Below are 13,554 nucleotides of genomic sequence, written 5' to 3'. Positions count from 1 at the left end.
GCAGCCAATCAGAATCCTAGTTACTAAGTATACTTAGATGTTCCCCTTAGCCAATCCTGACCCTTTATAGGTTTTTCATTATTGCCACGTAGTATGATGCCACTTCTGACGTATTTTTGATATAAAAAACATGTTTTGTGTAAAGATCACTGAGAGACTGAGTGTACGTCCATTGATGTTCGTTGTAAACTCCCTGTTTCAGATAATTATTAATAAAACAGTACTTTGCCATCTTCCTGAGTTGATTTGGTTAGTTAGACTAGGAATTAAAGGGATGGTCTAGTGAAAATGTTTATTTAAAAAATAGATAGGCCACATAAAAAAAAAAATACTAGCATCCTCCGTTTTAAAACTTCCTATGTAAAATTCTGAGCTATTCAAGCTCAAAATTCGAAAAAGCAAGCACAGGGGCGCAGCCATTTTGTGAAATGGAGGCCCTCCTGTGCTGGCTTTTGCTTTTGCGGCACTAATGAAGGAAAAGCCAGCCAGCTGTAGTAAACAAAGTCTACCCCTGGGTGGCTTTCCCTTCATTAGTGCCGGGACTCGGAGGACGCGGACCGGAGACCAGAGCAGGAAAGCTGCAGCTGAATCTCGGTAAGTGCTATTTATTTTTTTTACAAAAAATAAGCACTAGCTGCGGTTTTTTTTCTAGGTTTTCCGGGCTGGAGGAGCCCGGAAAACTTAGAAATAAAACCGCAGCTTTAAAAACGTTGTATTTATGTTTGCGGTCGCTTTTGAAGCGACCGCAAACATAAATACAACGTTATTGTGTTGGAAAACGCTGCGGTTTTTCTTTCCAAGTTTCTCAGGCTCCTCGGAGCCTGAGAAACTTGGAAAGAAAAACCGCAGCGTTTTCCAACACATCCGCGTGTGTTTCTGCCTGCTGTGGCTATCACTTTGGGTCTCCGGTGCTCCCAGGGGAGCACCGGAGACCCAAAGTGAAAACCACACCAGGCAGAAACACACGCGGTTATGTTTACATGCCGCGTAGTGTTTCTACCTGCAGCTGATTTCCCATTTGGGGCTCTCGGGCTCCCCGTGGGGAGCCCGGTTTTCCGCAATGCCGCATTGTGTCTGCCTGAATCTGCTTTTCCATTTGGGGCTCTCGGGCTCCCCGTGGGGAGCCCGAGAGCCCCAAATGGAAAAGCAGATTCAGGCAGACACAACGCGGTTGTTTTCCGCAATGCCGCGTTGTGTCTGCCTGAATCTGCTTTTCCATTTGGGGATCTCGGGCTCCCTATGGGGAGCCCGAGAGCCCCAAATGGAAAAGCAGATTCAGACAGACACAACGCGGTTGTTTTCCGCAATGCCGCATTGTGTCTGCCTGAATCTGCTTTACCATTTGGGGCTCTCGGGCTCCCCGGGAGCCCGAGAGCCCCAAATGGTAAAGCAGATTCAGGCAGACACAACGCGGTTGTGTTGGAAAACGCTGCAGTTTTTCTTTCCGAGTTTCTCAGGCTCCTCCGAGCCGGAGGAGCCTGAGAAACCTGGAAAGAAAAACCGCAGCATTTTCCAACACAATAACGTTGTATTTATGTTTGCGGTCGCTTCAAAAGCGACCGCAAACATAAATACAACGTTTTTAAAGCTGCGGTTTTATTTCTAAGTTTTCCGGGCTCCTTACAAATAAATAGCACTTACCGAGATTCAGCTGCAGCTTTCCTGCTCTGGTCTCCGGTCCGCGTCCTCCGAGTCCCGGCACTAATGAAGGGAAAGCCACCCAGCGGTAGACTTTGTTTACTACAGCTGGCTGGCTTTTCCTTCATTAGTGCCGCAAAAGCAAAAGCCAGCACAGGAGGGCCTCCATTTCACAAAATGGCTGCGCCCCTGTGCTTGCTTTTTCGAATTTTGAGCTTGAATAGCTCAAAATTTTACATAGGAAGTTTTAAAACGGAGGATGCTAGTATTTATTTTTTTATGTGGCCTATCTATTTTCTAAATAAACATTTTTACTATACCATCCCTTTAATCTGTATCATCCCATCCATTACAAATGCACATTCCTAAAGGGCCCTAAAGTCAGTCTCTTACCTTCTTGGTTCCCAGCTGGTCTACTCATTTCTGGAAGGGTACGTTGTGACAGAAGTCCACAGAGTATGTCTACATGGATACCATCCCTAAGGGCCCACCATGCAAGGAACACCTAGTACTGAGAGGTATGTGAAGGCCAGGATATGCTCAGAATGTTCCTTTGTGCGGGAAATGGCAGCAGCAGGTTTTGATCTGAAATATGTCCAGAAAGCACTTAGTACCAAGTGGGGCATGCTGGACAGGGTGGTATCAGAGTGCAGTACAGCTAGGTACCCACTACCTGTCAACATTCCAAAGAGCAGATAAGTGTCAAACCAGAGCACTTAGTACCAGCTGGAATTGACTGAGACCTGACCTGTACAAGAACAGTGTGACTCATGCTACCCTAGGGCAAACATGTGTGAGGCACGTGGGGTGTGTCAGAGGCAGCCAGTCGCAGCCAAAGCAGCACCTTTGAGGAAACTGCAGAAAGTGTATTTGCTTTGAAAGGGTTATGTATGGACAAGCTGAAAGAGCTGAGATGGACAAGTGAATAGGGGGACCCTATGGCTGGGAGAACAAATCCCCCAAAATCCCCCCTGGAAACCCTCCATGTGGGAGGGCCATGAGGAGGCAAAAATAGGAAAGAACCACAGCAGACTTAAGAAATGGACTCTTTGGGCAAGAGGTGACATGGGCACTACGTAGTGAACATGTGTGCAAAAGACAGGAGTTAAGACCACTCACATCAATCAAAGGGCCCTGGCAAGTGTGGTGTGTGTGGTTTAATGGAGGATGCTACCTCGTTCCGGCTTATTCCCTCCAGCACGCCCAGGTAAATCATTTCCTGGCTTTCAGCTTGTTTTCATCAAGGTGCTGGCTACATTATACATGAGTGTTGCGGTTATTAACATTATGCCTCCGAATACAATCATGTTGCTGCAAATTCTACCTGCACACATACTCTCAGCACTCTCATTTCCCCTCTGAACTCTGTAAACTCTTCAGCCATCGATTGAGGTCTTTGTAATGTCGGGTCCGTGTGTAATACATCTTCTGTAGTGGAGGACTTATTTCTATACTTTCTGTGCATTCCAGAAACATGGAGACTGCCTTATGATGCTGTAGTTGCTGCCTCATTGCCCACAACTTTGACTTCCTTCTACCATGTTCTCCCAACCACTACCGATGGAGGGGGTACTGGCATACTCTATTGCTCGTCCTTTTCTACTATCTGTTCTCCCCTTGTTCTTCTGACGTATTCTTCATTTGAATTTATCCACAGAATTCTTTCAAAACCCTTATCTATTTGTTTCATTGTTGTCTATTGTCCTCCCGGTCCCATTGGTACCTTGTGTGAAGACATTGACCATCTCCTGTCTCATGTTCTACCTACTCCTACCCCTGTGATACTCTTAGGGGACTTTAATCTCCATCTGTCATACACACACTCTACTACTCCTTTTATCTCTGTTCTTGATTCTTATTTTCTTCTGCCTCACTCTACCCCCCATCACATACCTCTGGCTCCTCTCTAAATTTGATCTTTATCTCGACCTTTACTGCCTCTCCTGTGTCATCACTTCTTGTTTATCTTTCTGATCATTATCTACTTTCTACTTAATTATTCCCACTAGCCTTTGCTTGTTCTTCCTGGCTCTCTCTTGGCTCATCTTTTTCTCGACTTGATCTACGTGATTTCAATTCTTCACTCTTTAATAATGTTTGTACCTCTGCTCGTTCCTCTCCTTTCTCTTTCTCAGCTCTTAATGCTGATGATGCAGCTTCCTCTATTTCCTCATCTCTTACGACTTCTCTTGATCAACTCTATCCTCTATTACCTTTCTGTCCCACTCGTAAACTTTCTCAACCATGGCTCTACCCCACCTGCGTTCCATGCACCCTCTTCGTCGTCGCTTCAAAAAGTATTGGCTCAAGACCAAATCCACGCCAGATCGCTCCTCTTATTTCTCTTATCATGCTCTTTATGATGACTGTTTACTTTCTGCTAAGCGTCTTTATTTTTCAGATCTTTTACAAACTCAGTCTACTCACCCTAGGCAACCTTTTCAAACTCTTGCATGTCTTCTCTCTCCTCCTACTTTTAATCATTCTGCTCATTCTACTCTTTCTGCCTCCGATTTTGCTCACTTCTTTTCCTCAAAAGTTCTGTCTCTTCTTCAGGACATTGAAGCATCTAAGTCACCCCAAGGGTCCTTTCCCTCTCCAGTTCCCTCCCCTTCTGCCTCTATTACTCACTTTGCTCCCGTTTCTAACTCTGATGTTTTCCTTTTCCTAGCTAATGCTCAGCCTACTCCTTCCCCTAGTGACCCTATTCCCTCTGCATTAATTCCTAAGGTGTATCCTTTTCTTGTACCCTATCTTGTCTCTTTTTTCAATATCTGTCTTTCCACCTTTAGGAGCACGTATATAATTGAAGCACGCATCTGTTATTCCTATTTTGAAGAAACCCACTGCTGATCATTTGCTTGCCTCTAACTTTCGTCCTATTTCCCTACTACCTTATCTTTCTAAACCTCTGGTACGGCTTGTTTATTCTCAGATTTCCACGTTTGTTTCAAATTCTTCTATCCTTCCCCAATTTCAATCTGGTTTCTGCCCTTTTCACTTTACAGAAACGGCTCTTCTCTTGGTGCTGAACGCTCTTCTTTCTACACGATACTCTAAGCACTCATCCTTTCTTATTCTTCTTGATCTCTCATCTGCTTTCGACACTGTTGATCACTCCTTACTTTTACCTTCACTTTCATCTTTTGGTCTTTCAGGTTCGGTCCTGTCTTGGTTTCACTCTTATCTCTCTAATAGAACATTTTTGGTCACTTGGGCGGGCAATTCCTCTGAGTCATTCTCGCTTGCCCATGGAGTGCCTCGAGGGTCGGTTTTGGGACCTTTTTTATTTTCGCTCTATACATCCTAACTTGAGGCATTTATTTCTTCCTTTGGGCCATCTCACCATTGCTATGCGGATGACACCCAATTATTTCTTTCCTTCTTCTCTTTCTCTCCTGAAATTCATCACAATCTTTCTGCTTGCTTGATTGCAATTACATCTTGGATGTCCTCCCATTATCTCACCCTCAATGCCGGAAAGACTGAGGTATTTTTCTTTCCCGCTAACAATCCTTCTCCTCATCTTTAACCCTCTTTTATATCCTTTCCTTCATCTAAGCCCTCTATCTCACCCAGCGCTCCTAATCTTGGTCTTTACTTTGACACAAATTTTTCTTTTTCCTATCACATCTCATTAACTTCCCGTTCCTGTCATTTTCAACTCTATAATATTTTACCTTTTAAGCATCTAAACTTCTAATTTCTTCTTTAACTTTCTCTTGACTGTTCTACTGTTCATCTGTCCTGCTTGGGCTCCCAAACTCTCGTCTTGCACCTCTTAAATCAGTGTTCAATTCTTCTATTTGTCTTTTGTGCCTACTCTCATCATGAGACTCATATTACCTCTTCTCTTGTAACACTTGGTTTGCTACCCTTTCATTCTCAAATTAAATTTTATGTTCTCTGCCTTGTTTTTAAATCTCTGCATGGTCTTGCTCCTAGCTTCTTATTGCTTTAATATCTTTCTGTATCCCATCACGTTTGCTTCGCTCTTCTTCTCAATTCCTACCTTTTGCTACTCGTCCCCCCTGTGCACAGTCTCATTTTCGTTCCTTTGAACTCCTTGCTCCTCTTCGCTGGAACGCTCTTCCACTTTCTCTTTGCTCTATTTGTTTCTATTATCTGTTTGTGGTTCCCTGAAATCTTACCTACTTCAACATTCTTGAGTGATTCTTTTCTGGATTTTATTGTTTATACATTTATATTGTACTGCTCTGTATCCTATGTATAGGAATTTGGTTTAAGGTGCTTAATAAAATACAAACAAATACAAAATACTAAATGTGTTTATGGATATCTCTCTCTCTCCATTGGATTGTTATGGCCAGTCCAGATCTGACTTTTCCAAGAACAATGTTTCCTCTCCTCTTGAAGAATTTTAAAAGAGGAGGGAAAGCTGGGTCTCAGGATATAATAGATGTGCACATGCTCGTTCCCCATTGCAAGGAAATCCGTAAAAAAAAGTCTACATCATCTATGTTTACTAAATATACTGAAGCGTTCTCCTTATCCGCCTATGAACACCTTTTGCTCTATATATTCACATTTAGGTAGACCTGTTGTTGAACACAATCCTCCCTTTTAGCATGGATGGTTTCTCTCAGCTTTTCCCTCATTGCGTGTTCTCTTTGACCTCATTTGTGAGTCCTAAACTGATTTGGTGTTACTTACTGAGGTTTGGCTTGGCGATTTTTCAGGCCCTGGTCAGCACACTCATGCGTGATACAGCATTCTTCATGCAGACTGTTTACTACATAGCCAGAATCATGGAACACTTTGTCACTACCCAACTGCAACATCATATCACCACAAACAACCTATCCAACCCCTTCCAATCTGGCCTTCGACCTGGAGAGAGCACTCAGAGCACTACTCTTCAGATCCCCACTGACCTCCACAGTATCACAGACAAAGGACGCTTAGCTCTACTCATACTCCTTGAAAACTATGCAGCCTGCGATACCATCGACCACACCATTTAACTAGACATCCTAGCCCACAGGATGAATCTCTCTGGCACCGTACTCGACTGGTTCACATCCTTTTTCACTGACTGAGCACACTTTGTCTTCAAGCCCCCTTATCGATCAGACCCAACCCCTGACAAGTAGGGGAACCAAAGGCTCCTCCCTTTCTCCACTACTATTCAACCAATATGCAGACGACACACAAATATACCTCCAAATGTCATCCCCTTCACACCTTGACACCTTCTAAACCGGTCTCTCCACCATCACCAACTTGATAGCCACTCACTTCCTCAAACTCAACCCTTCAAAAACCAGATACCTTCTCATCTGCCCCCAAGGCACAAACCCGACCTCACCCCTTGTATCCAAGAACTCGTCACGCACAACAACATGGTTCCCTCTCCACAACTGTCAAATCCCTTGGCTTCACCATCGACCCTCACCTTTTATTCACAAACTACATAGCTGTGGCAACAAAAACATTCAATCTACAACTAGACCTCCTACGCAAAATCAGACATATCCTCCCTCCTGATGACTTCCACACCACAGTCCAAGCACTGGTTCTCTCTAAGCTGGACTATGGAAATGCTCTCCTCACTGCACTCCCGAACAGCACACTTTCCCCCTGGAAGCCATACAAAACACAGCAGCTAGACCCATCCTCCACCTACCTAAACATTCACACATCACCCCTTCTCTTTCTCTGTTGCACTGGCTTCCTATGCACTGAGAATCGCCTTCAAAGGACTCTGCATTGTATTGACAGCCATCCATGGGTGTATGTTTAGCGGGGTACAAGGGTGTTTGTCCCCCAAACTTTCGTGGCACACCATTTATCCCCACTATTTGGCTGGGGTCCCTCTCCTTTAGATGCCATGCCCCCCTTCAACATTTTCAGCAAAATTACTCCACTGCAGCCATCTACCTCAAAGCTCTATCTTACCTTCATGACAAACTCAAACCCATCACCCACACACATACCAGACACGCCAGCAAACACCTTCTATACATTCCACACTGCAAACTCACATGCACCCAAAAGCAAGCATTTCCCCACTGGGCACCCAGGGCATGCAATACCATATCTTGTCACATACGGAGAGATAATATGTACTTTTTAACCTTCATGAATTAATTGTTGGCCCGCCACATGCCACCAATCATGCTCTGGATCATATTTACTCTTAACTGCTATTGGTATTAGACTTACTGAATCATTATCTTCTGTGGACGGATCATCAACGTATCTAGTTTAACTAATCAACTTTTATAATCTCTTTCAATAGAACATCGGCTGTCTCTAATCTTTTTTTCCTTCTACAGCTCATTCTTTAAGGATCTTGACCCATTTGACCTAGCTGTCATTCTTCAGGCCTCCGTCATTGACTTTTCTTCCATGGATAATTACGCTACGTCTAATTATTGTAGTAATTGGATCAACGCTGGTCTTGATGTCAGAGCGCCTCCCAAACAGATCACCTATTGTAAAGTACATCACTTTGCCAAATGGTTTACTTCTGTTCTAGGATCAGAAAAATATCTTTGGAGCGGACATTTCTTTTCTTATTCGTTGGGTGTCAATGCTCTTCATAGTACTCAAGGGAAGCGTTATAAAAATGCTATCTGCCAAACTAAAAGATGTGTATTTTCTAATCGTATTGATAATGCTTCTGATAAACAAAAACAGCTGTTTGTTATGATAACATAACTCTCAGCAAGTCTCATTGTGGCCAGCATCATCCTATTAGGTGAATAATTATAAAAGAATATATTTTTTAAAAGATCTGAGGGTTTTGTACCCAATTTCTACTTCACTTGATGTTCCTTCTACTATGGTGCTTTCCAAACTCAAGAGCCCACTTTGGAGCATCTTCTATTGCTTACTTTTGACGAAATGACCAGACCTTTTGCTTCAGCCAGATCAGGCTCTCCTTTAGATATTTGTCCTTTAAAAAATCTTCAATCTTTTTCTGACCCTATTGTACCAGCTCTTCAATAGTTCTTTAATTTGAGGTGTTGTTCCTGTGGCTTTTAAATCTGCTATTATCTTCCCTATTCTGAAGAAACTCTTTTTGGATTGATCTATTCCCTCTGACTATAGACCAATTCTACTGCTACCAGCACCTGCAAAGATATTACAATCGCAGGTAATTAGCTCATATTTGACAGTTTATGGAGTATAACTCTCTTCTCTATTCTTTGTAGGCCGGTTTTTATCTGAAACATAGCACTGAATCGTTACTATAGGCAGCAAACGATGAGCTTCGTTTGATGGCGGATTTGTCTGGTGTAGGTGTACTGGTTACGTAAGACCTCACAGCTGCATTTGACACGTTGATCACTGCATCCTCATTACCAGTCTTTCTCTCTGAAGAATCGCAGGCACCGCACTGAGGTGGTTGGGTTTGTTTCTGTCTGAGAGGACACAGGCTGTTGCCATGGCTACCTTTCTTCTAAATCTTCTTTGTGGTTATCTGCAGGGTTCTTCTCTATCCCCTTTATTGTTTAAGCTTTATCTTTATCCTGTAGTTGAACTGATTCACTCGTTTGCGATGACTTTTTATAACCATGTACATGACACACTGCTATTACTAAGGCTGCATGACTACCCTTCTAATATTGCACATGGATGTAAACACTGCATGCATGCTATTGCCCATTTGATGCCTTCTAATAGACAAACATAGAATGATGACAAAACCTGACTTTCTCTCAGTTGGTAGAGAGCCTTAATGTTGGGGTTTGCAAATGTGACCCAACACTATCGGATTGCTCTCTCTACGGTAGTAAACTGATAAGAATTCAAAAGAATCAAACTCTGTCATTTGGAAAACAAATCAAAAGCATTACCTCATCCTGCTTTGCTTACCCAAGCCAATTTTTCCCAATCTTATTCATTCCAGCCGGCTCACTCTGATAACTCTCGATTACTGAAATAGGGTCTTTCTATGTATTCTGTGCGCCATTCTGCCCCCAAATCCCTGTTTAACAAATAGGGATTTGCGGACAGAATGGCGCACAAATCCCTATTTTTCTGCGCACAAATTCCATGAATCAGCCCCTTTATCTCACAGCTGCAGGTCATATAAAATGTGGCTACACAACTCATTTTTTCATTTTCTCAATGTGCCAGTGTCTCATCTTTTGTGCCAGCTCCATTGGCTGCCGATCAAATAACGCATATTTTGTTATGGTTCTATGTTTGGTCCATCGTCGTCTGTGCAGCCAAGACACCCTCTCTTTTTGCTTTGTTCTTGATTCTGTAAGTGCCTACTCTGACTCTTTGCTCCTCTGCTGCAATTCTTTTAACTGTTCCTCATTTCTCCGGGCACGTACTGGAGGTAGATCCTTTCTGCTTTTGGCTTCTAATCTACGAAATTCTCTTTCTCTGTCCCTTTGTATTAATTCTGACTTTGTACCTTTTTGATGACAGTTATGAACATGGCCCTTTTCTACTCTTAAGTAAGTCACAGCTCAGTTACAGTTGCTTGAGTTTCCTTAGTGCCAAGAAATCCCCTACTGGATATATGTGCGCCTATAAATTAACATATGAATGAGATACACACAGCCAGGGCCGGAACTAGGCACGGGCCTACTGTGCTGTCGCCCAGGACCCCGCGGTAATATTCTTTGTTTTCAACAGGGCTGAGCTATATCCAGGCACAGTGCTTTGTTGTGTGTCCCAGCATGGCCGGGCTTCAGTCAATTTACAACCGCGTGTGACTCTCTAAAGAAACATACTCTCTAAGATGTGTGAACAAAGCGCTACTCCCTTACTAAGTATATCTACAGTCAAAATCAATACTCACAAGTTAAACACATACAAAATATAATATTTGATAGATTACCAAATATTAGTGTGAGCAATAGATTGTGTCTTCAATAGATTGTGTCTTGGGTGGTGGAAGATGTGTGAATTTGAAGACACATGGATGAGCTCTGGTTTTGGTGGTGCTGTCTGCTAGTACAATTATGTATTGCGATTGAATAAACTAATGGTAGCTTTGTATGTATAAGTTGTTTCTCCTTTAACCTCTTTAACCCGCATTGGTTCTGTGATGTGCCTAATAATGAATCTACACAATGATACAACAATCAATGTGAAATATGATCACACTCATATTTGGTAATGTATCAAATATTATATTGTGTATGTGTTTGACATGTGAGTATTGATTTTGACTGTAGATATGCTTAGTAGGGGAGTAGCGCTTTGCTCAGACATCTTAGAGGGTTTGGTTTTTGAAGTGACCTTGGGCTCGTGTCACTCGTTGGGACCACTGCAGGCTTGACACCCATTGCGCTAATAATAATAGTACAATAAGAACAGTGCAATTTTACGGTTTGTCCTTAGCTCGATGGAGTTGTCGCCTCAAACCTGTTGACTATCTAAAGAAACATACCATGCTGCACATCTGGAGCCTCGCAAAGACAACCTTTTACTATTGTTGCTTTGCAGAGCATTTAAAGTAGAAGCTATTCACATGTGATGGTTCATTTCAGCAGCCATTGTTCTGGACAAAATATTCTTCAAGGTTTTGGTTGAAAGAACTGAAAAAGATGAATAATTAATCTGAAAACACAAAGCCCCAGTTAACCACCTAAATGAAGGCCTTCGTCCATGACAAAGTATGCCACACAGTTTTTTTAAAAATATGTCTCTATTTTCATGTGTTCTTATTTGTCACACCAAAAAAGTATATTATTTTTGTTCAAAGTCACATTGTACTCCCACCCTTTATGAAGCAGGCCTTTGTCAAGCAATCAGAAACAACCAGAATACCTTTTCACACATTTTTGTTCCGATTTTAAGTTTTCAGAGTACATTTAGAAAACCCAACAGCAATTTTTTAGACTTCTGCTGAATTGCATTCTGGTATTAGTATTCTTCCGTTCAAGATGGGTGAAGCTATCTCCGCAATCATACTCTTTTTTGGCTTAACATATTTCTTAAAATATTTACATATTTTGTCTGCGTTTTTTATTATAATGTTTGTAATTTTCAAGTCACCTTTGTAAAATAGAGTATTGTTGAAAGCCAAACATGCGGATGAGAAGGGAAAAGGAGGAGAGGGCATGTCAGTCATGATCATTAGCTAGAGATGGGGGGCAGAGAGATTGCAGTCCTGGAGACTGGAGAGGTTGTTTTCCCCGGTCCTGGTACTCTGCTGATTTTCAAGGCGCAAGTCGAGGGTATACGTGGGCGTACAGCGCCCGCCCACTTTTTCCAAATGGCGGATTCTATCCCTGTTGGGTTATTTTGAGGTCGGCATTATACAACAGATGTGTTTGCCTGTGTGTTCCGCCACTAGCGTTTGAGCCCAGGTCGTCACAGTCCCAGAGCAAACATTTACTAGAACATATGAGATTGTCATCAAAGCATGTCTTGTACTGGGGATTTTGCTTTGCACAGAATATTTCAAAATAGATTGTTGGGTTTAAAAGGTGCACACCTTTTCTACTTTTCTGGTAACATTAAAGGAACATTTTCTCTCTTGGTTTATTTTTCCGATGGTGAAGATACATTTTTGGAAAAGCTAATGCTCATTTGTCCCGTGCACTTTCTTCTATTATGAAGGGCCAAATTAATGACATTTGCAGATTAGATTTCACTTTAAGATGTGTTCACTTCCTGTATGTGTATCAATGCGTCCCTCCAGGATTTGTAGGTCTTGAGCATTTTGTTAACATGTGAAGACATCTGAAACTTACTCACACTACCTCACAGCCGTTCCAGTAATTAGGGCCTGCTTCGATCACACTATACTTTGCCCTGTTCGCCCCCAGGCCCATTCCCTGTCATGCCATCCTTTAAAACTTAGGTCACAGCAGGAGACATTCTGGTATCGTAAAACAAGAAAAACATTGCTTGGAGATTCATTCAGAATAATCCTCATCTGTTGTTCTGAATGAAAGGCATATTTCTACTTTGGACAGTATGGCCAAACACTTACAGGACAAAAATAAATGCAATCGAGATGCAATCGAGAAACTGCTATAAAGACAACAGTTTACCTCAGTTAGCAGAACATAATCTCAATTTATTTGCACCGCATTGCAAAGTCAGACGGAGTTTTCAAACTCAAGTTGCAAAAGGTCCTGTGGAAAACAATATTTCTACCAACTACAGTTAGGGAATATGTGCGTCGGGTCCAGAGTTCAAGACTGCTCTCAAATCTGGCTTTTTCAGTTCATCAAACCATGTGCTCCTAGGCAAATCCTTTTCTCACCTTTCCTTGCTATCATTAGTAGAAGCAGGGACGTCATTTCACCAAAATGCCAGGGGTAGCGGAAGTGACATCACACGACCCTTGACCCCTGGTGACATCACCGGAAGTGATGTCATTTGACCCCACCCCAAAGTGATATCGTGGGATGCGATGGAACGCAACCTTTCACCCGTTGACAAAACAGGAACTGCTATCACATAGCATTGTACACTACAAAAAATAAGGTTACGATATCGCTATAATGTGATGTACACCATATGTATCGTTAAGATCAGTGTATATAGGCCCATATTACCAAATTACTGTGAATGCAAGCAGACGTCCACGACCAAATGATAACGTGTTATTATATAGCACTTACGCTTAAGCGCTTTATATAGCAAAAATATACACCCAATATCACCCAACCTGTGTTGGTACCCATTTATCAACCTCAGAAGGATTAAAGGCTGAGTTGAGGCGTTTAAGAACAGACTAAATCAGTGACTCGCCCTTGAAGTGTGCCTGAAATAAAGTGAGTCTAGCAATTATTGTATAGAATTCCAGAAAGATGCATTATTTGGTATTCCTAATCTTTCTTATTTAGGGTCAGTGCTGAAAGTGTTAGACTTGTGTCACTCCTTTTCTTTTTTTTAAGGGGCTTTAACAAGAATGCCAGCCACTCTAGAACCAAAGAGCCACATGGTACTGGCCACAGCCCATGAGCTTAC

At 42.3% G+C, this 13,554-nt stretch overlaps 1 protein-coding gene across 1 annotated transcript in view; it reads left to right on the top strand.

Annotated features, from left to right (window-relative positions):
- Positions 1-13,554, top strand: part of LOC138569160 (serine/threonine-protein kinase SBK1-like) — an 849,071-nt gene that overhangs the window by 385,939 nt on the left and 449,578 nt on the right. The gene's annotated exons all lie outside the window — the stretch shown is intronic.

Source organism: Ambystoma mexicanum, chromosome 2q, assembly GCF_040938575.1.
Source record: "Ambystoma mexicanum isolate Mex_15411 chromosome 2q, UKY_AmexF1_1, whole genome shotgun sequence".
In the NCBI taxonomy this organism is placed as follows: Eukaryota; Metazoa; Chordata; class Amphibia; order Caudata; family Ambystomatidae; genus Ambystoma; species Ambystoma mexicanum.
This window is presented reverse-complemented; position numbering and strand designations above follow the sequence as displayed.